The following is a 25,844-nucleotide window of genomic DNA, read 5'->3' on the forward strand; positions in this document are numbered from 1 at the left end:
TTATTTATGAGGTAACTAGTTTGTTCTTCCTTTTTTTTTTAAATTAATATATTTTAAAAAGTTTTTCCATGAAACTTCAAAGACCAAAGAGGATTTATGCACACAGGAATATGTATCATACTGTTTATTATTCTGAGGCCATTCTCTCACTTGGCATGAATCAATACTAGGAGAGTACAAGGATGACTTTGTTACTCATGTATTGTGTGACAGGCCGTGTGTGCTCTGTACGATGTCTCCCCTCCAAATGGAGGCACAGTCTCACCCTAAAGTTTTAAAGTGCCCCATCTACTTATTTGTAGAGTTGAGAAGAACAAAACAGAAGGAAGACAATTTAACTGTATTCTTTTAAGTGTCTCTTGAATATGGCTTTTATTGCTTTCTGTATAAGTACTATAGATTTATCTTTATGGAAAGGCCCTGCCCTGTGTGACCTAAAATTGACAGAGTGGCGAGATTTACTTGATCATGCACATCTTCAGTGCTCAGTGATCTGCTCTGAGGCAGTTAATGCCCCATCTGTGTTTTACCTTTCTTCAGTCTTTGACTCTTCATGCTAAATTACTTTCTCAGTCCCAAAACGAAGGCAAAATAAGAGATATGGAAAAGGAATGGGAAAGTTTTTAATGATGGAGGGCTTCCTACTGCTTCTCATATTTTTATTCCCCCTTCCTTCACCATAGTAGTTAGAAGGAAAAAAAGAGGTGATAGCTACTGGTGACTTCTTGATGTTAATAAACTGATGTAGTATCTGCCCCGTAGTGCAGAGCCTACTACTAAGTGTTGAAGTAAAAGCAGTGAAAGCCACATCTGTTTAGGGCTGCAGCTGGGTGTGTCAGCTGAAAGATGGCACATGCCGCTGTCACTCTATTGCTCTTGGGAACTGAGGCAACCCCTTGCTGGACTGCACTGTGTGAGTAGCTCTCTCTGAGCCAGCTTTCAGGGTTCTGTGCCTTGCCTCACTGCACAAAGGGAAAAATGCCTAATTTGTAACCAAAAAACCCTTCCAAAGAGTGGACATTCAGCATATGCTATGCTTTCAATTGAAGTCATGTTTGGCATTGTGAAGTTGCTCAAAGGGAAGTTTCAGAGCTGCACATCTTTGTCACTTTGTGCCACACATTTAGGCAGGAAAAAAAAGAAGAGCTTGGTAACCCAGCAAGTACAAGGCTAGAGGCATATTCAATGGACAGCATGTCTTTTCCTACAACATGATCCCAAAGTCTTGTGATGCACTAGTTTTGATGCATCCCTTTTCAAACTTTTATTGACACTGACAGTGCTGAGCCAGCTCAGCTCACCTCCATCTCTTTGCTTCCTACACAGCAGCTTGGACTCAGTCTGACCTATGCTAGGATAGATGACTCAGGAGATCTAAAACATGTCCAAATAATTTCTCTTCCCTTCTCCTGCATAGCACAGCTTGCTCCTAATATTTGTGTTGGATAAACAGGGACAGCTAGACCATAACTTACAGCCCTGTCTTGATGGTGAGTTAACTGTAAATATTATTTTTTAAAAATGCACATATTTTTATTTCTCCCTGTTTTTAACCCCCCTGTTTTTTCTGCTCCAACACAAACTTTTGTCTTTATTAAAAAAACCCTATTAAAAAGACTGTAAACCCTGTAAATTTTGAGTTTTTAATGAAAAAAAACCATTAGTTTGTGTTGGAGAACCAATAGCACATAATGACTTGAAGGGCAGGATCTGAAAGGAAGAATCCAGTTATGACAGAGGGAAAACATCACAATGACGTGACTATAAAACCTGTAAGGAAGTTTAAATCTACAGAAGCAGTAAATGTTTGAATCATTCTTGTGATTGAACTCTTTAATTTCAACTCTTTGTTTCAGCTAACTTTTGTTTGTAATTATGGTGAAAAAATCATAAGCTAAAGTTTTCAATGTTATTATGGCTGTATGAAAAGAATCTATTAAAAGGGGAAAAATGATTGGAAAAGTCAGTGGGAATCATAGAATCAGTCAGGGTTGGAAGGGACCACAAGAATCATCTAGTTCAAACCCCACTGCTGTGGGCAGGGACACCCTGCCCTAGATCAGGCTGGCCAGAGCCTCATCCAGACTGCCACGACTTTTGGCATAGAGAGGGGTTTAGCAACCTCATCTACCAGTTCTCTCGGTACCCGTGAGTGTATCCTGTCAGGTCCCATGGACTCGAACACTTTCAGGTTCTTCAGGTGATCATGAACCTGATCTTCACTTATGATGGGCAGTTCTTCCTTCCAGTCCCTGCCATTGTCTTCCATGGCTCCAGGAGTGCAGCTGGAGGCCTTTGCAGTGAAGACTGAGCTAAAGAAGTCGTTGAGAACCTCAGCCTTTTCCATGTCACTTGTGACCATTTGACTTGCTTCCTTTCTGAGGGGGCCCACACCTTCCATAGTCTTCTTTTTACCATTAATATACCTGTAGAAATTCCTGGTGTTCTCTTTGATCGCCCTGACCAGATGCAATTCCAACTCTGCCTTGGCTTTCCTAACCAGATCTCTAGCTGCTCGGGCAGCTTCCTTATATCCCTCCCCCTCCCCCCCCCCCCCATTCTAGCTGGCCTTTTGTTTCGCTCCTTGTAGAGTTTCTTTTCGTGTGACAGTGTGTCCAGTAGCTCCTTGCTCAGCCAGGCAGGCCTCCTGGCACTCTTCCCTGTATTCCTCTTTGTTGGTATACGTTGCTCCTGGACACAGGAGGTGATCCTTGGATACTGACCAGCTGTCTTGGGCCCCTCTTCCCTCTAGGGCTCCATCCCATGCTACTTTGGCCAGCAGATCCCTGAAGCAAAGTCTGAACGCCTAAAGTCTAGGGTCGTAAGCTTAGAATACATCCTTCTGGATTGCTGATGCCTTGCTATGTTGTCCCTCCACCAGATGTCAGGCTGGCTGAAATCTCCAGTAAGGACCAGGGCTTGGTTCTGCTGGTCAGGTGGCCTGTAGCAGACATCAATAACATGACTTGCCTCCCTTGAATTTTAACCCATACACTCTCGACCAGCTCATCATCCTTCCCCAGGTGGAGCTCCACTGATTCTAGCTGGTCACTGATAGAGGGCAAAGCCTCCTCCTCTCCTTCCTAAAGAGCTTGTACCCTTCTGTCCCTACATTCCAGTCATGGGAGTCATCCCACCAAGTTTCAGTAATAGCCACTCTGTCACAGCGTCCCAGCAGTACAGTGGCCCTTAATTCACGCTGTTTGTTGCCCCAGCTCCGTGTGTTTGCATAGAGGCACTTCAGCTGCCCTGGCCCTGTCATCCTCTGGTGCCAAGTCCCCTTGATTTCCTCAGATTGTCCTGGTGCATTATCCCTGGCTTGCCTCTGGGCAGCAAGTTGAGGGGCCTCATTAGCTCTCCATCCCTGTGCTTCTGGTGAGCTGCCTCACTCTTTGTCACCAGCCAGCAGGAGACTATTAACCCTTTCCCCCTTCAAATCTAGTTTAAAGCCCTATCAATGAGCCCTGCCAATTCCTGCCCCAGGATCCTTTTCCCCTCTTAAACAAGTGTATCCCATTAGTTGTTTGCAGCCTTGTAAACCGAGCTGTGGTTGTAGAATCTAAACCCCTGTTGATGATACCAGCCCCGGAGCCATGAACTGAGCTGTTGGCTCTTTCTAAATGTTCCCTTGTCCATCGCTGATGTTAGAGGGATAGAGGAGAATACAACTTGAGCTCCTGATCGCTTTAGCAGTTGCCCATGGGTCCTGAAGTCTCTTTTAATTGATCGTGAGCCTCACTGTTGCATTGTCACTACTCACTTGAAAGACCCGAAGTGGGTAGTAGTCTGAAGGACACACGAGGTTGGGAATTTTACCGGGGCACCAGGGAGGCAGCAGAGCTCTCTATGAAGTGGGTTCGGTCTGCATATTGGGCCCTCTGCTCCCTTCAGTAGGGAGTCTCCTATAACAATGACCCTTCGAGGTTTCTTTTCAGGATGGGTTTTGATGGCTGGCCTGAGGCAGCCTGTCTTTGTTGTAGTGTCTGGGCTTTTTGAGTCCCCCTCCTTGCTGATGACCTGTTCCTCCTGCAGGGCCTCATACCTATTCTGAAAGTGCACTGTGACCACAGGAGTCTCTCTTAGTAAGGAGTAAGTGTGTATTTTGAGAGGGAGGAGACAACTGCAGATTTTTTGGTGCCAGAAATCCTCTAGAAAATTCAAGATTAAGTAAAATAATTTCCAGGACAAACTCTCGTGTGGTACTTCAGAAGTCTGAACACCTCAGTTAGTTTTAAGTGTCCAAAATAGGTTGTCAATGGTAGTATTCAACAACTGCAGAAAATCTTGGTCAGCTGCAGGCCCTCTTGCTTTTAATTACTTTATAGGCTATAGCATTTTGTACCACAAGTAGGATCACACCTGTGCTAGTAGGCCGGTGCAGGAGCACAACACATGCAGGCAGTGGGCTGTGGTTGTTCACTGAGTGTTCTGCTCTCTTTGGGTGCGGGGTTCTGCAGGGACGTTTGGCTTGCCTGGCTTGTGAGCCTCTTCAGGTAACCGACAGGGCTGCCTCTGCCTGCTGCGCAAGTGGAGGAGGGCTTCACAGACTAGGAGGTGATGTGACTGCATCTCCACAGGGTGTAAAATCTGAAATAGCTAAAAATCTACTCTCTGAGGACTTGAGTTTTTTCTTCCTCTCAAACGTCAGTTTACAAGCAGAAAAAATGTCTTAAAGTTCAAGCATTTTCTTCTGGTAATTTAACTTAGAAAACAGTAAAAGCAAGGGTTTTGCACGTTCAGAGCCTGATCCACTGAAAGTCAGACATATTTGTCCCTGAAGCTTTGCCTCCTTCCCTTGTAGTAAAAGAAAATGCAAAATTTTAATGGAAATTACTCTCTTTTTCCTTTTGGCATTTTTTCATTTTGTTATTTTAGAGCAAAATTGTAACAGGGCATTTTCTAAAATGCAGGTTTGCCCAGGCTGTTTGCTTTTTGTGGAAAACAAGCTCTCATTTCAGTGCTGCCCTTTCAGGTGGGCATGCTGGTTTTCAGGACAGCATGCTTATTTACTTGCATCTTGGTGGCAGCAGGAGCTCTTGCTGTTTCAGGTGCATCTGCTGTTTTTATACATGTGCAGCTGTAACTCGTGTTGGAGCTCACTGGATGCTAGCTAACAAAGGTAACAGCAGGAACGAGGACGTGGCCAGAGGATCATCGTAGCAGTGGCTGTACAGATGATTTAGTTCCACTGAGTAGAGTCAAGATGTCTTTGGCTTAAAGTATTGTATTAAGCCAGACGAGTTTCTAGGAATAGAGCCATGCTCAGATCTTGAAAGCTGTTTAAATAGTTTGTTGCTGGCAGACAGTGGCTGGAAGGCAAAGGCCTGCATGGAGAGGCCCCTGCTCCCTGCTGCTGGCAGGCGAGCTGGCCTTGGGGCCAGGCTCTTCACCTGTATGGCATCTGTGGGGCCCTCTCGAGCTGCTGAATTCTGGCAGTGAAAGGGATATCTGCAAAGCCTGGCACAGTTCATTCTGTTCCTTCTCATTGCCAGGTCTGGATTACTCTCACAACTTTAGTTTTCTGTTTCATTGCTGAGAGACAAAAGTTTTATGGAGCCTGTACACCACATGGCTCTTGAGAGCAGGGCTCGAGTCAGGCTGGGAAAAAAATCTTGTTGCTGAAAGCAGCAGTAGCATATATGAAGTATCACTGCCATCACTGCTGCCTTTTCTGTGGCAGGGAAAAATGAATCCCTGGTCTCCCTCGATACTGTTATTGCCGAACCTAAGTGCTGATGGGCACCAGAATGAGTGATTCAAAATCATCTGGAGTTGAAAGAAGTTGAAGGGCACTGGGCTTGATCACCCAGCCCTGGGGCAGGATGGTTGGGCAATTTCAGCTGGCTTCTGTTTTGTGTAAATGTATCTAAATCCAAACTCTGAATGGCTGGAAGAATACTTGTTCTGTATCTTTTTCACCCTGGACCTCATGGTACTCTTTGTCTAAAATGACTTTCATGTCTCCACCCTGAGAGGAGTCTTTACTTTCAGGGCAGAATTCACTGTACAGGTACTTCTGTGCATGCTGCAAATCCTTCAGAGTTTACTTTTGCTTTAAAATATCCTCTGGTAACCTGACTTCTAGCTCTAGATGGCTTCCAGGTACAGCTGTGAAAAATACCAGTCGTGAAGAAAATGAAATTTATAGCTTCCACAGGGGTCTAGCAATTACTATAACTTTTAGTACTTGGTGTCAGAGAAGAGGCACTTAGGATTTAATCTGAAATAATTTTTGCTATTAGGATGGGGAATGAAGACTGTTGCAGGGCTGCTGCATTTATTCCTAGTTTTTGTTGTAGGATTTGTAACGGATTTGATTCATTTTGAATGGCAAAACAGCTTCTCATAACGGATGACAATGTCGTGGCTCAATTTAATATGTTAAATAGCTAAGCAGCTTTGCCAGTCTGGTGGTAATTGATGACACTGAAGATACTGCTTTGGTTTGGTGGTGGTTTGTGTTGTTTTAATTTTCCTCCACCTGTTAGATCTTCTATATTTATTGAGTTTCATGGCTAGTTCTTGAAGCTTGTACATAAATTGCCCACACTGCGTTTTCTGTTACAACTTTTTTGTTATCCTTCTTTTACGTGAAATGCTTTAGCCCAGCAGATTGATCAAAGACAAAAGAGAGTTTGAGGAGACTTGAAATGTACTCAGTAGGTGGTGTTTATATTTATTGATGAAGTACAAGCCAAATAGTGTGCACATGTCCAACAGCAGATAATAACAGATTATAGAGGATAACAGAATAGGCATTCTTAGATTTCATCACAAAATGAAAAGGAATGATTTGCACCCTTTTCTCTCCTTCTTTGTGGTATGTATGTAGGAAAAAACCCATCATCTAGGAGTTGGTGTCAGGTCCTTCCTGCAAGCCAAAATATAAATCTATGTGTGACAATTAAAACAGGTATTAAAAAAGGATGATTTTATAGTCACTCCTACATGCTGTTCACATGCATTTTCTTCAGGATTATGGTCTAGCATAATTTGAGATATAGGAAATAATTTTGGCAAAAGCTAGTGAAAACTTTGCCCTCTTTTGTGTTTTATGAGAACTAATGTTTTCAGCTACTGTGTGAGTTGACACAATACATAGTGCCATTTGCTTTACTTGGTGCTTTTTATTATCTATTGGGCTACTTTTAAGTTGAATCAGTCTTAATCTTTAGCTGTTTCAGAAACAAGTACTTAGCAAAGGAGTAACAATAAACTGAATAGTAAACCAGTAAGATTAGTGTAAGTCATGGTGAGCATATACCTAAAATCATTGACAGGACCATAAGCACTATAGGCAGATAAATCCTCTCATTCTGGTGGAATGTGAGCTCTGATTTCCTTTGGACTCGTCGGCAATTCTGTCCAAGGTAGTGAAGTACTCATTTTTCATGCATTATTGGAAACACACTATTTCACTTTAACATGAAATGTCTTTGAAATGTTACTCATTTATGAGACTAGAGTTTATTCAAATGCAGTAGAACAAGAAGTTAATTTATACTGTGTCCCTTTCCCCCTTTATTTATTCCCTGTTTTTGAGTGGATCACAAGAAAAAGCAGATGAAAGTTTGCAAAATTGTCAAAATATCTGAGGTATTTCTTTGACCTCATCAATAAATCTGCTTCCTGAACATCTGTTGTGTCGAGCTTGACCTGGAAATTATAAATATCCTGTGTATTATTGAAATATGTAACTACTTCTATCAAAAGCTTTAATAAAAAAATATGCTTAGATAGTTATATGGAAACCTAATGCTTCCAGATGGCAATTTAACGTTTACAGTAATACTTCCTATAGAGTCTTATTAATATACAAGTTTTGATTTGCATTTGTAAAAAGCTTAATGATGCCAGTCTGGCTTTTACCTGGGATTCTGTGCTTGGTTACAATTCAAACAATAATGCACATGCATTTTTAACTGTATTATTTCAGCAGAGACTATACTCTGATGCATGAAGTCATCCGTTTCCCTGCAACAGGTTATACACGCTGCATGTTGTGATGTTTCTGATTCGTTGTGCAGACCTCAGTTTCCCCACTTTGCTGTTGGGAGGGTGAAGTGAGTTAGCAGGGATGAAAGAAGATTTTGGTGTTTATAGGTGTCCACCTGCATGGACCTGGAGAACTGGAAAGGGTTATTAGATTTTCTCACACATTTTGCTGCTGTTTGCATTGACATGGTTACAAGTACATATGTAGAAGTGGTTTGGGATGCTTTAGTATTTTTTGAGATGATATTGTAATTATTTTTTTACTCCAGTGGGAAGCCCATGAGAAAAGTGGTATGCTAAGTTTTAGAGGCAAAATATCACTCCAACAATTTGGCTTTACCATTGGATGGAAATATTTCGCTTCCTTGGCCTTCTTTATAATGAAACACCAATATAAAGAGGCATCCTATCCCTATTTGGACACCTCTTTTGGGATATGAAAAGTCAGTCTTAGCCTGAATTCTCCTAAATCTATTCTTTTTGGTGGTAGATTCCTTTTGTAGCAGACAGAGACAATCAGGCTCAGATGCCTTGAACAGATGTACTTTACAGCTTCAGAAGGAAACTATTTTTCACAGGTTTTATGATTCTGGTCCTTGGAGTGCTTGTCACGCACAACCATTTCTTTTATTATAATGCACTGGAATGGGGGAAATCTTCAGGTTCACAGTGTTTTGCAGGTGTGTACTTCTTGCAGAAACTCCAGTGATCCTGCCATGTTTCCCAGATCCAAGAAACAGCCTGGAGAATAAAACAGAGCTGCAAGGTTGAGATTGTGCAATCATTTTAACATCTTATGCATTAGTCTTGGGGAATATTGACTAAACAGGGCAACAATTAAGCAAAGGATTATCAACATGTGTTCCATCTTTGTTGTTAAAGGTATGAAATATTTATTCAACAAACTTTTGGCTTTAAAAAAGTCAAATATTCTTCATTTTTAAACACTTTTTTCTGTGTGGTGTGTGTTGGTTAACCTAGAAGACAAAACTTAAAAATGCCTGGTGAATGTTTTTTTTGTGTGCATTTCAAAAAGTTTTTAATAGTTTCTTAATATTTTTGCATTACCTGTTATGGTCAACAGTGGTTGTCTTAATGTGGCTTTGTGTGGCAGACTGTGGACCTCCCAGTCAGGTTGCTGCTGAAGTCAGAGGACGACAATACAAATATATTGCTTCATTGCAGTAGTAGGTAGCTTATTGGTGATGGACATCTAAGCATGGTATAGGACACTTAAAGCATGAGTAATTTTTGCCTGAGCTAGAAAATCACAGCTCCTTTAGGTAAGGCCATAACTGCAGGCTTACCAGTTTAGAGGGATGTTTTGGTTGCTTCCGGAGGGTCTGTGCCAGCATTTGCCTCTGAGCCACAGGAGTGGTAAAGTTTAAGACATACTTGTGAGTTACTGCTGCAGAAGAAAAAGTACATCCCTAGAAACTTGATAACTGTCAATATTCTTATTTTTATCCTGTGACAAAATAGAAAGGTAATTTGCTTAAACCTCTCTTATTCTGATAAAAACTCTTCTCATTCATATCACATAGAAAGATAACTATCTTTTCTTTTGAAGTATGAGATGAAAGCCGTCAAGGCTAGTCCTTGTGGCTGAAGCAGAGTACTTCGATTCATCGATCTTACTCTGGAGTCATTGTGTCAGACTTTGGGAGAGGGGAAGGGACGGAAGGTTGTAAAGATAAACTACAGAAGGTTCATGAGGTTTAAATATATGGCCTATTTTTAAATCTCCCATTCCTTTAAAAGCTCTCAGATTGACCCTTTCCAGTGTTATCTCCCAGAATTTCAGAGAAGCAGAGAGCTTACAAGGCTCATCGACTTAACTGTTTGCTAGAAAATGGAGGTTAATTATGAAAATAAATGTAGGTGTCTGTGCTGTACACTATTATTTAAACATAAGCAATTCTGTGTTTCCTGAGCATTTTGTTCCTGATCTGAATGGAGGTTTTGGTAGTGCTGAGTGTTACGAAGGGAATTAGAAAGATTTTGCTAATTTAGCCAGCATAAGTAGTTGGACTGACATTTATATATGCTTGATATTCGTTCCCTCTTGCTATGATGAATAACTAGTTTCAAAGTAAGGAAAATGTTACCCACTGTGAAAGAAAAGCTTATAATATGGATGAACATCAGAAGAAAGATTCCCAGTGGTAGTGTATAAAATGAAAAGCAGAACTGGCTTCTCTTGTGCTCTGTTTCCATTAGACATCTCGGGAGTTTTATAGGCATGGCACGTAATAAATAGCTAGGCCATAGTTTGAGGTCTTTTGCAAAGGAGAGCAAATTTTTGCTAAATATTTTTCTGGATTGGTCCTCCTTCTTACAGTCTGATAGATACAAATCTCTGACAATTGTCCACAAAGCCAACCTGTAAATTTGTTCATCTACTTTCTGCATTGCACTGAATTTAAATGCAAACATCACCAATTTAAAACTAAGTTGGAAAGAGACAGAGAAACTGTGCATTAAATTTACTCATATAGCTTCAAAAAAGAAGAGATCTGCCTCTGGATAATTTTGCTCAGAGGCCTAAAAAATACTGAGGTGGAACTCACTATGATTGGTTCTGCTGAAACAGTGCAGTGATCCGTCTGGAGGGAGATCACAAAGAGCTAACTGTTTGGATCTATTACGCCACTGATGTGGATATCAAGTATAAAAACAGAAACAGACCTCCTAAAGTTAAGCCTGATATTTATTTTTCTTTCTTTTTTTTTTCCCAAATACAATAATATGAGTCTGGTGACATCATCAGATTACTGAAAAGTAATATAGACTTTTACTGTATAGTTTTTTTACTTTTTTTTCCATTACTGCAATATAAATGTAGGCTAGTGTATGTAAAATACATTAGGTCAAATCCACAAGCAATTTCCTTCATTGTAACAAATACTGTATCTCATTAGAAAAAAACAAGCCCCCAGTTACGTTACAGAACATCTGCTTAATAATTTCAAGTTCCTCTAACAATGCTGCCAAAACAGCTAAAAAGTCAACATCTAGTCCATTACTTTGATCAACTCAAGTAATAAAATATATTATAAATAATGCACTGAATGCAGATCTGGTGAAAGGCAGAGCAGTGCTGTTGGTCCTACACTCAAACAGCTCTCACTGGTGGTGATGTGGCCTAAGGCACTGGAGCTGGTATTCTAAGGGAGAGGGAGGTGTTGGGATGCGGAACTCGATTTCTGGCTTGCATAGATTTCCCATCCAAAAGTGAGAAAGTTAGTTAATCTTCCTGTGTCCTGACTCCAAAACTGAGTTTAAAATGCCGCCTTCTTGTTTTATGGCCTTTCTGTAATGCATGTGAGGTGCTTTAATGTTACTGACAAGAGCTAAAGCATCTGTAAACAAACAGCAGGCCAATGTTGATGTAAAGTTTGGTATGAGATGTAATGATACTTGTCTGCTGCGTGAATATAGCAGTTTATGCTCTATACGCCTATAGAGTTGCTTTGTGTTGTAGTGTCAACAGCTTGACTACTTGTTTTCATTCCAAGTGTGAACAAAAATGGGCACATTTTCCAGGAATACAAAGTATCAAATTATTTGGGTTCAGTATGGTTGAAGCTTAAAAATATATTTGTGATTACAGTATTATTAGAATTAAAAAACAAACTAACATGAAAGCCCCACAAAAAAACCCCAAACATATAAAACAGTAAAATGTTTCAGCATTGAAATCAGACAAGGAAGATAGACAGTATTTTGACTTCACTTTGTGCAAAACCAAGATATTAAGTATTAATAACATTTAAGTTTTGGAAACAATGTCAGTCAAATGAGTCCACTGTGGTTATAAACAGATAGAATATGATGAAAACATAATGTGTAGGACATGTCCTTAACTGCAGGTACTGAAATTGTTATTTCCCTGTGAAATTGTTGCTGTGCAGGAGACAAGCAAAGACTTGTTTGTTCTTTCTTTCAATAGCATACCTTTGTGTGACAGTTTGTATGTTCTTCTGTTTGTATGTTTTTGTTGTTGGTTATTTTCAGTAGTATTTTAATTCTGATCTTTTTTATGCTGCAGTCAGTTAGTGACACCTTGAATTAATTAAAAAAAAGGCAGAATTTGAACCCTAAAGAATCTTAATAATCATAAAAAAACTTAAAACCCACCCAACCAAAACAGAACCATAAAAGCTTCATAAATTCAGATAAACCAGCAGGGATGATGTATTGATCAGACAAGGAGGGAGCCAGGAACTTCATCTGTCAGAGGTCCCCAGTGAGGACATGGAAGGGTCCAACAGACAGATTCTGTCTGATTTAAAAGGATGGCTGTAATGCATTACTGCCCCAGCTATCTGCCCAGAGCTTTGCTGAAGGTGACTGCTCCCAGCAATGGGAGGACTGATGTTCACACGTGTATTGGATGGCTCCTCAAGTGCTACTGCTGTTAGCTGCCTGCTGTAGTCAGTAATGTGGGCAGGGAAGTTTACAGCTCTGATTTAATGCAGGTAGTTTGAATCTTTCACATTCAGTGGGAAGCACTGGCAGCTAGGACCCACATCTGCCTCTTGTGATGGGGCTATGGTGGGAGCAGAGAGCTCAGTGACTTGGGGCAGGATCCTCTTGATGAGAATTATCCACAGTGTCTGCCTGAGGCCTTGTGCAATAGGACTCTTAGCCAGCTGCTGGAGATTGTTACTGGTACTTTTGCTTGTGGGGCTAGATAGTTACATGGTTATCGCCAATACCACCTGCACTTTGAGAAACCTTAATGTAAGTTCAATTTCTTCTGCTTTTACATATGTTGATAAATGGCAAAACAGTAATTTATAAAGAAATAAGAAAAAAAACTTGAAATTGTTAGTTTTCTCAATTATAATTTCCTCTCTTAGCTCTTGGTTACTACACTGAGAGAAAGATGCATGTTGAAGTGAGCGTGGTGCATTTTGCTGTCAGAAGGTTGAAGATAGGTTTTTTTAACTGACTCAGGATTATATAAATCATAAAACTGAGGTTTTTACTTACATAATTCGGATAGTTTATCAACAAACTGTGGGCTTTACTTGTGAAGAACAAGATTCCTTGGACAATACTTACATTTTCAGTATTGTGAAACTGGAAAATATTGGTATATTTAATTGAGTTTTTCCTTCTAATTGTAACTGTGCCAGTTACAAGTAAAAATCTGAATTTGAAGTAAAACACAAGTTTCAGCAGCAAATGCATAGAATGAACATTACTTTTATCTCCATGAACATAGAGAAAATTATTAGGAAGAAGAATAAAAAAAGGTGTTGATAAGCCTAATGTATCCATCCTCTGTTTCATAGTATATTTAGAAGTTTATCTGCTGAATTCAAATGGTCTTAATTCTCGTTGGGAGAATTTTCCGTTGTTTATTAATCTCAATGTCAGGTGCTTGTTTTTTTTTAGTGATTTTGATCTTAATTCCTCTGAACCCCATATTGACTTCACTGACCATACTTAATCCTTTTTTAATGTGATTACAGATTTTTTGGGTGTTTATGTATTGATTATCTGAATGTTAGTTATACTTTATATGTTTAGCTGAAAACAATAGAAGGAAAAATCTGTTTAGTTCATTTGAAAGGGAGACGTGTCTAAGCCTTGTGAAAAGTTTTGCTTTCTGTAGTGACTATAAGCTCTCAGTGTTGGTTTTCTAGCACCATGGTTAGAGCTCATACTGGACAGCAATATGGATAACTTTCTGCTTAATATGTTGAAACTCTTCCCTTCCCCTCTTGCTTATCTTTCTGTTATACTGACAATCCCTTAGTGTTCTCCATTTCAAATACAATGGCTTGACCTGGGGCTGATGTGCAATACATTACTGGTTCTCAGAAGCAGACTTGGCAGAGCGAGCCAGCTCTCCTCACATTTGTACAGCTCAGCTCTGGTGCATTTCATTAGCACCTGGTTTAAAAATTATACAGTAAAAGATAACATTTGTCAGATTTTATAAGGAGAACAAAAACTGTGTAAAGTATTAGCAATTCGTCTTCAGTTTTAAAGTATTGTTCATGTCCTGCATACTGTAAAGCATGGAGAATTCATCAATAAACATGCTTAGTATCAGCCCTGCATGAGGGAGTCAGAGGAAATGTGATTCCTTGCACTGTGTGCTGGGGAAGCACAGAGCTGTATTGAGGTGGTCAGGCTTTTTCAGTCTAACTTCCCTGGTGGAAAAAAGAAAATACACTGATGCTGATATATTTCAGTTATTTAATAAAGTTTCAGCCAGCTTAGAGAAAAAGACTGCCCACCCTCCCACCCCCAATCTAACAGGTGTGATTCAAGGCATTTGAATTTGATATTTTCTTTGATTTTTAGAATATAGTTTCAAATGTATTTAATTGAAATGCAGGAAACAGTTATGGTTATGTGAAAGTCTGACCCCTTGTGCTTGCAATGATTGATTAGTCCATGCCCTGGAACAGCTCAAAAGAACAGCAGACTTGTATGAAAAAAAGGAGGACTGAATTATGTTTGAATGGAAGATGAGCTCACTAATAGAGTTGTAGTCTACCTTCTGACTGATTTTAGTGGCTGGTCAGATGCAACTCCTAAATTCAGTGGATTTACCTACCGCAAAGAAAGAATTGTAAGATCCAAATCAGAATAGTCCTCAGAACTGAACAGGTGCCACATACATTTTGTCATTGACAGAGACACTGATACTGTATTTCTGTCTTCATAGAAGATGTTGTCTTCTGAGTGTTTGATGAGAACCCAGTTGATGACTGTATACTTCTTAGTCCAAAATGTCAAAAGGCTTAAGTCAAGATTCTGTGATTGTGATCTCAAAGTTCAGTTTGGGCCAAAGTTATAGAATACACATATATTTTTTCCCCCTCTAGAACTGTAATTATATGGAAGATGTACATAATATATCTCCTTATAAATATGAATGGAAAAGCAGTTTAAAAGAAATGAAAAAAGTTGAAGACAGCCCATGACCTTTGGTTCTGGATAAAGAAAAGAGAACAGGGAGAGAAACCAGACTTAATGCCTATGGGTCTTTATATGGGATGAACAGAACTCAGCAATATAAAAAGTAACACCCATGAAAGCATTTTTAAATGATGAGCTGAATTTATAAATTGACTACAAATAGAATCTGTGGAAATAATCTGAAGTGAGCTGTTGAAATACACTGGGTAGAGTGTTCAAGGAACAGGATGGAGATGTGTCTATATGAGCTCTTCTGGGACACAGACTATATATGGGAGTGTGCAGATGCACGAAGGGAAATTCAGCATCCCGTGCTATAGAATGCTCATTATCCACAATGCATTGGAAATATTAGAACTGTTAGGCTTGCATGAGGTCATGAGTTGGGAGGCTGCCTTTCTTAGAGGAAGGGTGGAGAAGGTATGCAAAGTATTTAGGGTATGTGTCAATGCATGTCCTGTAGATTGTGCTCCGTGTAGTATAGCAAGGAAAAGTAGAGAATTGCTCTTCAGAATTTAAGGTATGTTTATTTACTTTTCCAGGGTGTTTTTTTTTTCCTTCAGGCTTCTTTTACGCCACCTTCTATCCATGTGGGTAGTTGTTTTACAATATACATAATCAAACTAAAGCTGGGAAGCACATGAATGCTGCACTGAAATTCTCACTACATTTTGGGGAGGGATTTTTGTTTATTAAGTTTTTGGCCTTTAGTAGAGTTACACTTTCATTGAAAAACTTACCTCTCCATGCATGAAAATCAAGAAGTCATTTTAAAAATAGACCTAGAGTTTGTCACATTTTTATCTGTAGCTTTAAGAAAAATACCAAATACTGGGACATTTAGGATGAAGTCCAAACAGTCAAACAGCTGGGAAAGCACTCTGACTGCGCTTAGTACACTCGTTTGTAGGAATTAGAACATATGTGATATTCAGCAGAGATGTTTCTGGCTAAGTGTCTGGATGAACTGTGGAACCAATTCTGTCTATCAGTCTTGTGTGTGGTTTAAGAAACATCAGAATGATTTTATTTTTTGGTCTGATTTTGGGCACTTACAGTCAAAACTCACAGTTCTAAATTATTACTGTTTAGTATTCTGTGGTATGGTGGAACAATAGAAAGATCACAAATTGCTTAGATCATGTGGTAGCTTAGATCATGTGGTATGAAGATGCAATTAATTGTTGTGGGTGTCTTTATGCATAGTACAATACATGGAGCTTTTTGCCAAGATCTCAGGGCAAGATGGTGGTTTTGATACACAGAGTAAACTTTTCCCACTCATAAGGGGAAGTGTGAAAGAAAACACAAACCACCTGGAATCAGAGTCTTTGGTTAGACAAAAAAAGGTGTTACCTGCAGTTTTAAGTCATAACCATGGAGGTCAGAATGGACCTCTGGAGATCATCTGGTCCAACTTTCCAGCTCATGTGGAATCAAGTACAGCAGGCTGCCCAAGACCATGTTCAGTTGGGCTCTGAAATAAGAGGTCCCTGAAGTAACAGATCCACTGACTGTCCTAGAATAAAAAGCATAGCTTATTTTAGACAAGAGAAGTAGATGATCTCTTAAGGCTGGTGCTTTTCAAATCAAGTTGATGTAACTGAGTGCTCAAAAAGTAGCTCCTCCACTCTTAACTATTACTTGTAAAATACATTTTCTTAAGAAACTTTATTAGTAGCGCATGCCTGAATAGCAAATAAGTATTACTGCTAAACACCTTAATAACTCCTCTGGGCAAGTGCATATTGTAAAATCATTACCAGCCATTTAGAGGTCCAGCTGGCCTCCTAACTGCACATTCAAAGCCCAAGTATGTTTTAAAGAGAGAACTTAAATGCATCAACTGACGTAATTGTGCTGTTCCCAGAGGTAGAATATGTGAAAGTCGGTGTTTTCAGTTTCAGGGGCATTAGGAAAAATTCACTTTAGTTTTACTTTTGATTTGTGTGGGGGTTTTAGCACCCACAATGTTTTTGGATGGAATGGACCTGGACATTGAGTGTGAAAAGCTAGAAGATGTGCTTGGATTGCTCATTGGGATCTTGCAAATGTGACAGCTGCAGGTATTAGATGTGGTCCCGTGTGCAAATCCATTTCATTCATGTAAAGTAAGATGCCTCTTTCTTCCAAAATCAGAAACTTAGCTGGTTTCATGTAGCCTTGAATCAGTAGCAAAGCTGTCATTCATCTCCTAAAACTTTCTTATATCAAAAAGGCTAACACAGGAGCAGCCAGCTGTTGACATGTGTGAGGAAAGGGTTTTCAGTAATAACAAACTAATAGAGGTATAATCTAACCTAACTGTGGTTAATCTTTAACCAGAGGGTATTTCAGTAAGAAGCCTACCTGCAGGTGAGAACTATTAGAGGGTTGCTTAGTTCAACACAGAGTTCCTCATCTTTCTCCTGGCTCAAACCTAAACAAGCTGTGTAAGGCAAAAACAATCCAAAACAAACCACACAAGTAAGAAAACTTTTGATAGGAAAATGGGTCTCCAAAAACTTGGGAAAAAAAAGAAAATTGGTAGAAAACAAAGGAAACACAAAAACATTTGGTTATTTCAGTCAGCTGGATCAATGAAAAAATGAATCTCTTTTTAGGCCCTGTATAACTAGATAGTGTTTGCCCAATGTTATATGCTTTTTTCTTAGCAATAAAATAGGATCTTCTGTTTCTCGTATAAACACACTTAGGATCTAACTGCTTCCATCAAAGCTGATTATAAAACTCATGATGAATGCAATAGCATCAGGATCAGGTCCGTTAAAGTATAAATCAAGGTATACTATCAAAGCTCTGCTTTTCAAGCTGGAATTATGACTATTATCATGTTTGACCTAAAACTCATCAAGACAAAGCACCAAAGACTACAAATAGTTAATATCAGGGTAGGGATTTTCATTATTCTTTCTGCAGAGACTTAACTGTCACAATAGTATTGGAAGAATGTTTTACATACTTCAAAAAAGCACCATTTGCCCATGGCTAGAATCAAATTGCTCATTAAAATGTCCTTGAATAACCCCTTGTCCTAGCAATTAAAACAGGTTTTTAATTTTAGATATGTATCTAATAATAATGACTTCAAAATGATCTAAGCATCCAAGCACATGCTATCCAGAATTGCAGTCAGTTTCATGACATAGTGAAAAATCAGGCACAGGTGATGTGCCAATTGCAGATATATACAAATAGTTTGAGTCCATTTTTACTCCTGTGGAACAGAGAGAAAGTTTATCTGCACATACTTTCCAGTGGAAAGTCTTTTCTCTGAGTCAAAGAGAGAGAGAGTCACGCTATTCACATAAAATATCTTCATTATTTTGCATAATAGGCTCAGCTCTCTGGCGAAGTCGGTGAGTGCTTCAGCACTCGGGAAACTCACTGCTTTCTGGCATGCCTTTTGTGCTGCGCACTCCTGTGTGTATGAGAAGTAGCAGAGGAGTCTCAGTGTGATGGTACACTTGCTGTAGTGATCATTAGGGTATGTTAGCTTTCTCTAATTCGTCTAGCACTGCTGAGTTAAGGGGCATGAATGTCATTTGCAAAGAAAATCATGCTCCAAAAAAAGATGACTCTAGATTGGTTTTAGCATCCCCATTTTTAGAGCATTAAAACTTTTAAAAGTGAGCAGGACCTCTTATACAGAAAATCATAGAGTCATAAAATTGTCGGGGCTGGAAGGGGACCTCAAGGATCATCTAGTTCCAACCTCCCTGCTTGGGCAAGGACACCTCACACTAGATTGGGTTGCTCAGAGTCCCATCCAGCCTGGTCTTAAAAACTTCCATCCCTGGATTGTTTATTAGTTTCCACATTCTTTTGATTATTAGCAGTTTATAGACTCGAGTTTATCATTTTCTCTTAGTATTAAGGGTGAAAAATCTGCTATGCAGCTTGTGCATCTAAAATGTATTTGTTATCAGCTGTTTTATACAAAAGTTGTGTATTAAAAGGCTTTTAATGAAAGCAGTGATGTACCACATAATTTAAGTATTTACGTATATGTGAAGGTTTAGGGAACTTATCTGAGGCTAGTGGAGACTGTTGGCCCTTTTCCCTAACCCAGGAGGAGTTGATACCACACCTAGAGACTGAAGTGGTCTTTCTTCTGCCAAGCTTAATTTGTTACTTGGAAATAAGACTCATTCCATGGCCTACCAAAGGAATCAAGAGACTCCCTATAGATTCACTCCTCCTTAGGTAGGAATAATTTGGCTACCTTCCAGTCATATGTTGATACTTGATGATCCCTCTCCCATTTTCTTAGTGGCACATCATATGCTACTGCCCTTAGATTTAGTCTTGTAGAGCTATGTGTTTTGTATTGAACTGTCCTCTGTTTTCATACACTGAAATTCAGGAAAAAAGGAGTTAAATGTTCTCCTGGACCTTGTAAATGGATGATTTGGGCTGGTACATCACTTTCTGATAAAGCCTTAAAGAAAAAAAATGCTTGGAGAGCCAAGGACAGAGTAAGCAAGGGAGCAGAGAAAGGTCACAATTGCTTTTAAAGGGCACCATACATGCAGAAAGCTGATTTACATCAAATATATGCATCTCTGCTTTGCTAAAAGGTTGGTTTGATTTTCTGAGTCTGTAGTGAAAATACAGGAATGTATATTAGTTCATCTCATCATGCTACTGCTGCAGTACAGTGTAGGTGTGACACCTGGATTGCATCCAGTTAGCTTTGGTACGTGAGTCCGTCTGAAACGTGCCTGCATGCAAGTATGTCCTGCTGTGATAAGCTAGAGAGGTGCCAGATTTTTTATGAACTGCATCAATCTCTGTGTGTCATGATGGCTTGTATATCAGGGATGTATTCTGTCTTCAGGCTTCTTGAGGAATGGGAGCTGGATAGTGTAGTTGACCTTGCATATGCGATTCCTGAAAGTAGTTTTGTGAAGCACTGCAGAACATCTCCAACATCCATATAAATAATTTCTTTGTCTCTGGTTATTAAAACAGGGAAAACCTCATCTGTGGTTTTGAATGTGAGAAAAGTACAGGCTACCAGTATCGTGAAGGACAGAGAGTGTGACATTTTTTGTTTCACATGAGCCACAAAAAGAAAAGGTTAACACTGTATACATTGTGCTGTCTTGTATCTTTTGTGACGCTTCACTTTGTGTTGGTATATGGTTACAATTGTCAGGAATTTTGAGGTTATCTAGATGGCTACACAAATTTAAGTTATTGAGCATGTGAAATCTCTGCTGAGTATGATCTTGGTTTAGATCCAGAGTGTGGAGATTTTAACAGCTTGCCTTTAATACTGCATGTAAATCACAAATTGAAATGACTACTTTACCTCATAGAGAGATGAGAATCGCTCATTGCTGCTTCTTCCAAGAGTTGTCTCACTTGTTCTGAATTTGGAAATATGTGCGTGGGGCTGGGAATGCTTTCTGAATTGCTAGATTACCCATGCACATTTCTGCTATGAAGGCTAGGTCAGAATTAATTTAGTTCTAATACTCTAGTATTATTCTGCTAAGTAGTCATCTGTCTGCAAGGCTTATTCTCTGATATCTTTAATGTATTGTTGCCTGTTTTCACGTACATCCATACAGTTTCTTTGAAGCAGTCAACTCAATTGAAGGAGAAGAAAGCTCTGTGAAATAACTGACCTAAATACAAATAATGATGGGCTCACAGTCTAAGAACATAAGCTGCAAGCAGTAACCATGTTGCAGAATGCCTATCATGTCAGAAAGAGCTTTCAAAGTCTTTAAAAAGATATGTCCTTTTAAGAGCCCTGTAAAAGAGTTTTTTAAAGCACAGGTTATAACCCCTGTTACTTTTTATGTAGAGGTTGGCTGCTAAGCCCAGCCAAACCTTCCACAATTATAGAATCATTTAGGTTGAAAAAGACTCTCAAGATCATCCACTGTAAATCAAACTAGTCCACAAACAGAGAAACCAAATAAATTCAGTGCAAGATTAAGCTCCAGTGTTTTTCAAAAGCAGCTGGTAGAGAAAGACATTTTATTCTCAGACTTCCAAAGGTTGCTGCAAAGAGGCAGCTCTTAAAGAAAATAAACCAGCTAAATACTCAAAGATGTGGTTTAATTGTGCAGTGATTCTTATTATTGAGAAATACAATAGAAGGGAAAAAAAAATCACCAAGTCACATATTGCATTCAAGCTCTTCAAAAGCAATGAAGTGATATAAACCAGAAGACTGGGGGAGAAATTGAGCAAGCTTTCTGGAAGGAAGGTTTAACATTGCCTTGTGATTCAGCATGAAGAACTGAAAGAATATAAAGGAATGGGGTCGGAGCTGTAATTCTCATGAGGCCATATGCTGGTGTGTGACCTTGAACAATCAACTTGATCTCTATCAGCTTCAGTAAATGGAAGTAGGCAAAAAGCAAGCTCAAATACTATGCTGCCGTTTCACTGCACTTTCTACAGTAATCTACCAAAGAGAAAAAAGAAGCAAGCTAAGCCTTCCAGTATCCCCACAACAACAAAAGCCATTGAGAGTAAATGCTTCTTATTAACCTCCTCCTACTTCACTTTAGTCAAGAACATATTCCAAATAAATGAGAGACTGGTAATGTTCTGAAAGTAAGCATATATAAATACAACTGCAAAATCAAAGTCGAAGGATGAAGCAGCAAATAAATTCAGATACTGTTTACTTCAGCATTTTATGTTGACTGCTTCCAGTAAGCAGATGTGAGCCTATAGGCCAGCATAAAAAAAATCTCCGAACTCCCTGTGACTAACTTGTTTTGTTAGGTGCCTCAAGATATATCCATAGGCTTACTGACTGACTGGAAATATTTCCTGAAATTTCAAGTTTGTGAAAACGTGAGTTATTTCCAGAAGTACTTTGAGTAATGCAGACTAAATTGCCTCCATTAGTTCAGTTGATTGTCAGGAATAGTTTAATCAATAATTGTGGGAACATAAAATTGTATTGTATAATTAGATTATGGTGAAAATTTACTGTCCTTTTATTTCCACAACAATAAGTGTGAGAAGTAAGAGATCAGTATCTATAAATAAACTAATACCAGTTTCTTAATGGGAATGGCAGGCAATGTTTATACTTTCTCACTTGTTCCCAGGCAGCCCTGATGCTCTGTGTCTGTCCACATGTCTTCCTCATTTCCTAGTTCAAGCACTCTTAGCAACAGAGGCTTCTCTGTGACCTGAAATTGTACTGGGAAACTGGCTGTCTCTGTTCCTAATGCCATCAAACTCTGCTTTAAAATATCTCATTGGAACTAAAATAGGTAGCCACTCACTGAAATGGATTACGGCAGTGACAACGCAGTGCTCTTAGGTCGAGGCTTTCTATTTCTCTTTGCCAGCTATGAATGACCAGATTATTGGCAAGGAAACCCTCAGGAACTCAGCAACAGGAGTGCTGGTAATTGTGGCTGCAGTGTGTAAATCCTCCCAGAAAACAATTGCTGTCTTTGGTGTGAGGCTTGCTGAAAATGGGCCGGTCTCATTTCAGTACCTCCAGTGCCAGTGGTGTGGCAGCACTAAGGGTAGAGATTTGAATGGCAGCTCCTTTGGTGAGCTAGTACTGCCTGCTGGGGTGAGTCGAACAAAGCACAACAGAAGCTACTTAAGCAGTTTCATCCCTGCCGTTTGAGTTTTCTGTAATTCAGATGTGAAACCCAACTTTCTCAACCAAGGTTCTGCTTTTATGCACTTCAAAACTGTGCTACAGCATTCTGTAGTTGGCAGAGCCCTAGGTCAGGCAAGTTTCAGAAGACAAGGGTGGAGAGGCATTGAAGGATAGTCTGTGATCCAAATCCAGCAATCCTTACTCATGTGAAATAATTCTTAGTTCTTGGAATTCAGGTTCTTCCCTTTGATTTCAGTGTTTTTCCCCCAACAAGGGATGCATGATTTTCTTTCTTTCTGCAAATTTCTCAATCAGCTTGATAGTCACCCACCAGTTTTGGTGGGCTAAAAGAGAAGGAATACTCCTTTCATTGTTGTTGAGCATAGTTACATGAAGAACCTAAATGTAAACAGATGTCATTTTTTTACAAGTCAGCATATTGCTGAACTGTAATATTTTTGTTAGCATCACTGACAAATTTTATTGCAGAACATTCAATCTCTGGTTTGTGTTCAAACGATATTAAGAGATTGTTGCTGCACTGAGATTTGGAAGGTTTTCATGATAAGATCATTCTGCAGCATTTATTTATTTATTTAGTCGGCTTTATTTATTTATTTAGTGTCCTGACTGGTAGGAACTGGAATTACAGAGTTTCTTTGGCTGCTGCTCCTTGCCTTGGGGAGCAGGGTGGGGTGTGTGGCCCTATGGTTTGTCTTCTGCTTGCCTGTTGTGCAGAAACAAGATAGCTGTGCCTGTGTTCTAATTTGCATCAAATCTGTATAGGAAGCCACAGTGTTAAATTCAACTCTTTGAGGCATAACCAAGGGACTTCTTTATTCAGGGTGGTGACTAGATGAAGTGTCTTGGCAATGTGTGGTCTTTCTGGCAGTGCAAGAGTGACATACGTAGGGACTGGGTTCTTGTTCCAGAGTAGGAGCAGAGGGAAAGTGTGAACAAAATGAACCATGAGGAAATGCTGCATTCTCTCATGAGCTGTACAGATTCATTAATTACTGTTTCAGCAAAGCAATATTTAAATGCTCTGTGTGTATGAATCTGAGAGTGTCAAAACCAGAATGGTTTTTTTTTCAGGTGTGTATGTTTGTTGAGTGGATTATCCACCACAATGGAGTTTATGTAGCTCCTGTTAAAGTCAGTGGTAGTTACCTAGAAAAATATTTTTGGTCACTTCTCTAGCATGTTTGTAGTATTTGAAAGAAAACATATAAACTTTTCCCAAGTGACAATTGCTATGTTGGAAAGCTTAAGTTAAAATTGTCAAAGGTCCTGTTGTCCGGCAACAGCAGCTTTTGCAGCATAAATTGGCATTTGTCAAATTGGAAAGTTCTTACAGTTAGCTGGGTCAGCATGTTTTTGTCATTCAGGTTCTGGTTCTGGTTTCATTTGGAGTGGGAACTGGGAAGAGAGAGAAGACACAGCATATGTAGAAGGAAGGTGAACTTACTAAAGTTCCAAGCTTTGGTTTTCTTTACTTGAATAAAGCATTACCTTGATGGAAACAGTGTAAGTTAGTCACTGGGAAGTTAAAGAAGATGTTTGAAAAATGTTGGATCTGGTCTATGAAAATCACTTTAGAAATCACCAGTGGATCTAGTCTCCTTGGGGTATTGCAGGAACACTGGATAAAATCCAGTTTAAAATGAGGTCAGATTATACTTGCAATAATGTCCAAACTGTGGGGTTAGTTTTTCCTGCCTGAAACAGCTGCAGATAGAATTGATGCTGTTTCTGCTGCATGAAGATGTAAGATTTGTGTACAGTTCTCTTCAGGAATTCTTGCTTTTAAAAGCTACACCAAACTTTGTTTTGCTTTCTCAGTCTGAATGCTGTTTCAGTCTGAACACAGATGAGGTTCTTTCACACTGACACCTTCTCAGATATGATACTACCCAATTTTAGGGAGCAGGAGACTCAACCTGTCTAGCTGCTCATTTGGCTGTTGTCACAGTAGTAATATGGGAACATCTAAACAATTGCAGGAGTCTTCTGTGAGAAAAAAACTTTTATCCTGATCTTGCAGTGGAAGTGGCTAGTATGCTATCTTGTATAATGCAGTAAAGAAGGTCTTAGCTTTGGCAGAATCTACTATGAAGCATCCTGCCTAAAATGCTATTTATTATAGTCTTATCCATAATTCCTCATGCCAAGGGAAATTAAATGTCATGATGAATTTAACTGTTTCAACTATAAACAGCTTTTTTGTTAAAACACTAATTCTATTTTACCAACATGGTATTAAGCCTTCTGGAAGTTACTCTGAAACCATCTCAACTGCTTTCAGTATAAATAAATAAACAAACAAAATTATATTGTTAATTGCTCACCTTTGCTATTACCTAGCTGATTCTGAACTAAGCATATTGAACCATATAAATACCCACAGGAGTTCTTCTCCCTGCTTCTAGTACCACCATGTTGTGCCAAACCGCACATCAGGACCATCACCATTCTGTTCACAATCACCACCAAAATGGAAGTGATTGTCTTTCAGTGGAAACACAATATTGGATCAAGAATCGTATTCTAACTCAAATGATCTTCTAATGTGCTTGTCTCGGCTGAAATGCATTTCATTCACATCCCATTCCCATGGGGCCATGCTTATTGCCTTTTAAAGGGCTTGCAGCCAACGTTGAAGTGAATTTGTGGCAGCTTTTCTGACTGTATTTGCTGCCTGTTGCAAAATGGAATCATGGCCTTGTATTTACTGAGATGTTTGCATATGGAAAGACACATCTAGTATCAACAGAAGAATATGACCAGGCACAAACAGACTGGAAGATTCATAGGAGTTGGAAAATATTTAGAAGATAAAGCAGATCAAATTACTGGAAGTATTGTAAAATGCAATTAAATTTCTGTATATTTGCTTCTGATCTTTTACTAGTTCTGGTGTTGTGTGGGGTTTTGTTTGTTTTCCTGGCATTCATGCAGATAAATCTGTGTTTGGATCCTCTTTCAAAACTGGCATGGTTGCTCTCAGTTGTTATGAATTAGCTTCTTACCATATCATCTATTTATAGACTATAGTATAGAGTCTATATGGGTATGAGTCTTCTGTGCTGTACAAATAGCATATAGAAATGAAAAATCTAGCTAATACTCATAGTTAGAGAACTGTTCTGGTGTAAGAAATACCTGCTACAGTGCCAGGTCTTTGGATTACTGTTTTCCCTGTCCATACAGCAAGCTGTGTTACTCTACACTATTTAATAATTAGTGGCCTAACTTAAAGCTTGGAAGATGTTCTAATTTGGATAAAGCTGTCTTTCATAATGCAAGG

The 25,844-nt window shown here is 39.3% G+C and overlaps 1 protein-coding gene across 5 annotated transcripts in view; it reads left to right on the forward strand.

Annotated features, from left to right (window-relative positions):
- The window catches only part of THSD4 (thrombospondin type 1 domain containing 4), a 243,986-nt gene that overhangs the window by 65,516 nt on the left and 152,626 nt on the right, over positions 1 to 25,844 (forward strand). The gene's annotated exons all lie outside the window — the stretch shown is intronic.

The sequence above is a fragment of the Pogoniulus pusillus genome, chromosome 17, assembly GCF_015220805.1.
Source record: "Pogoniulus pusillus isolate bPogPus1 chromosome 17, bPogPus1.pri, whole genome shotgun sequence".
Taxonomy (NCBI): Eukaryota; Metazoa; Chordata; class Aves; order Piciformes; family Lybiidae; genus Pogoniulus; species Pogoniulus pusillus.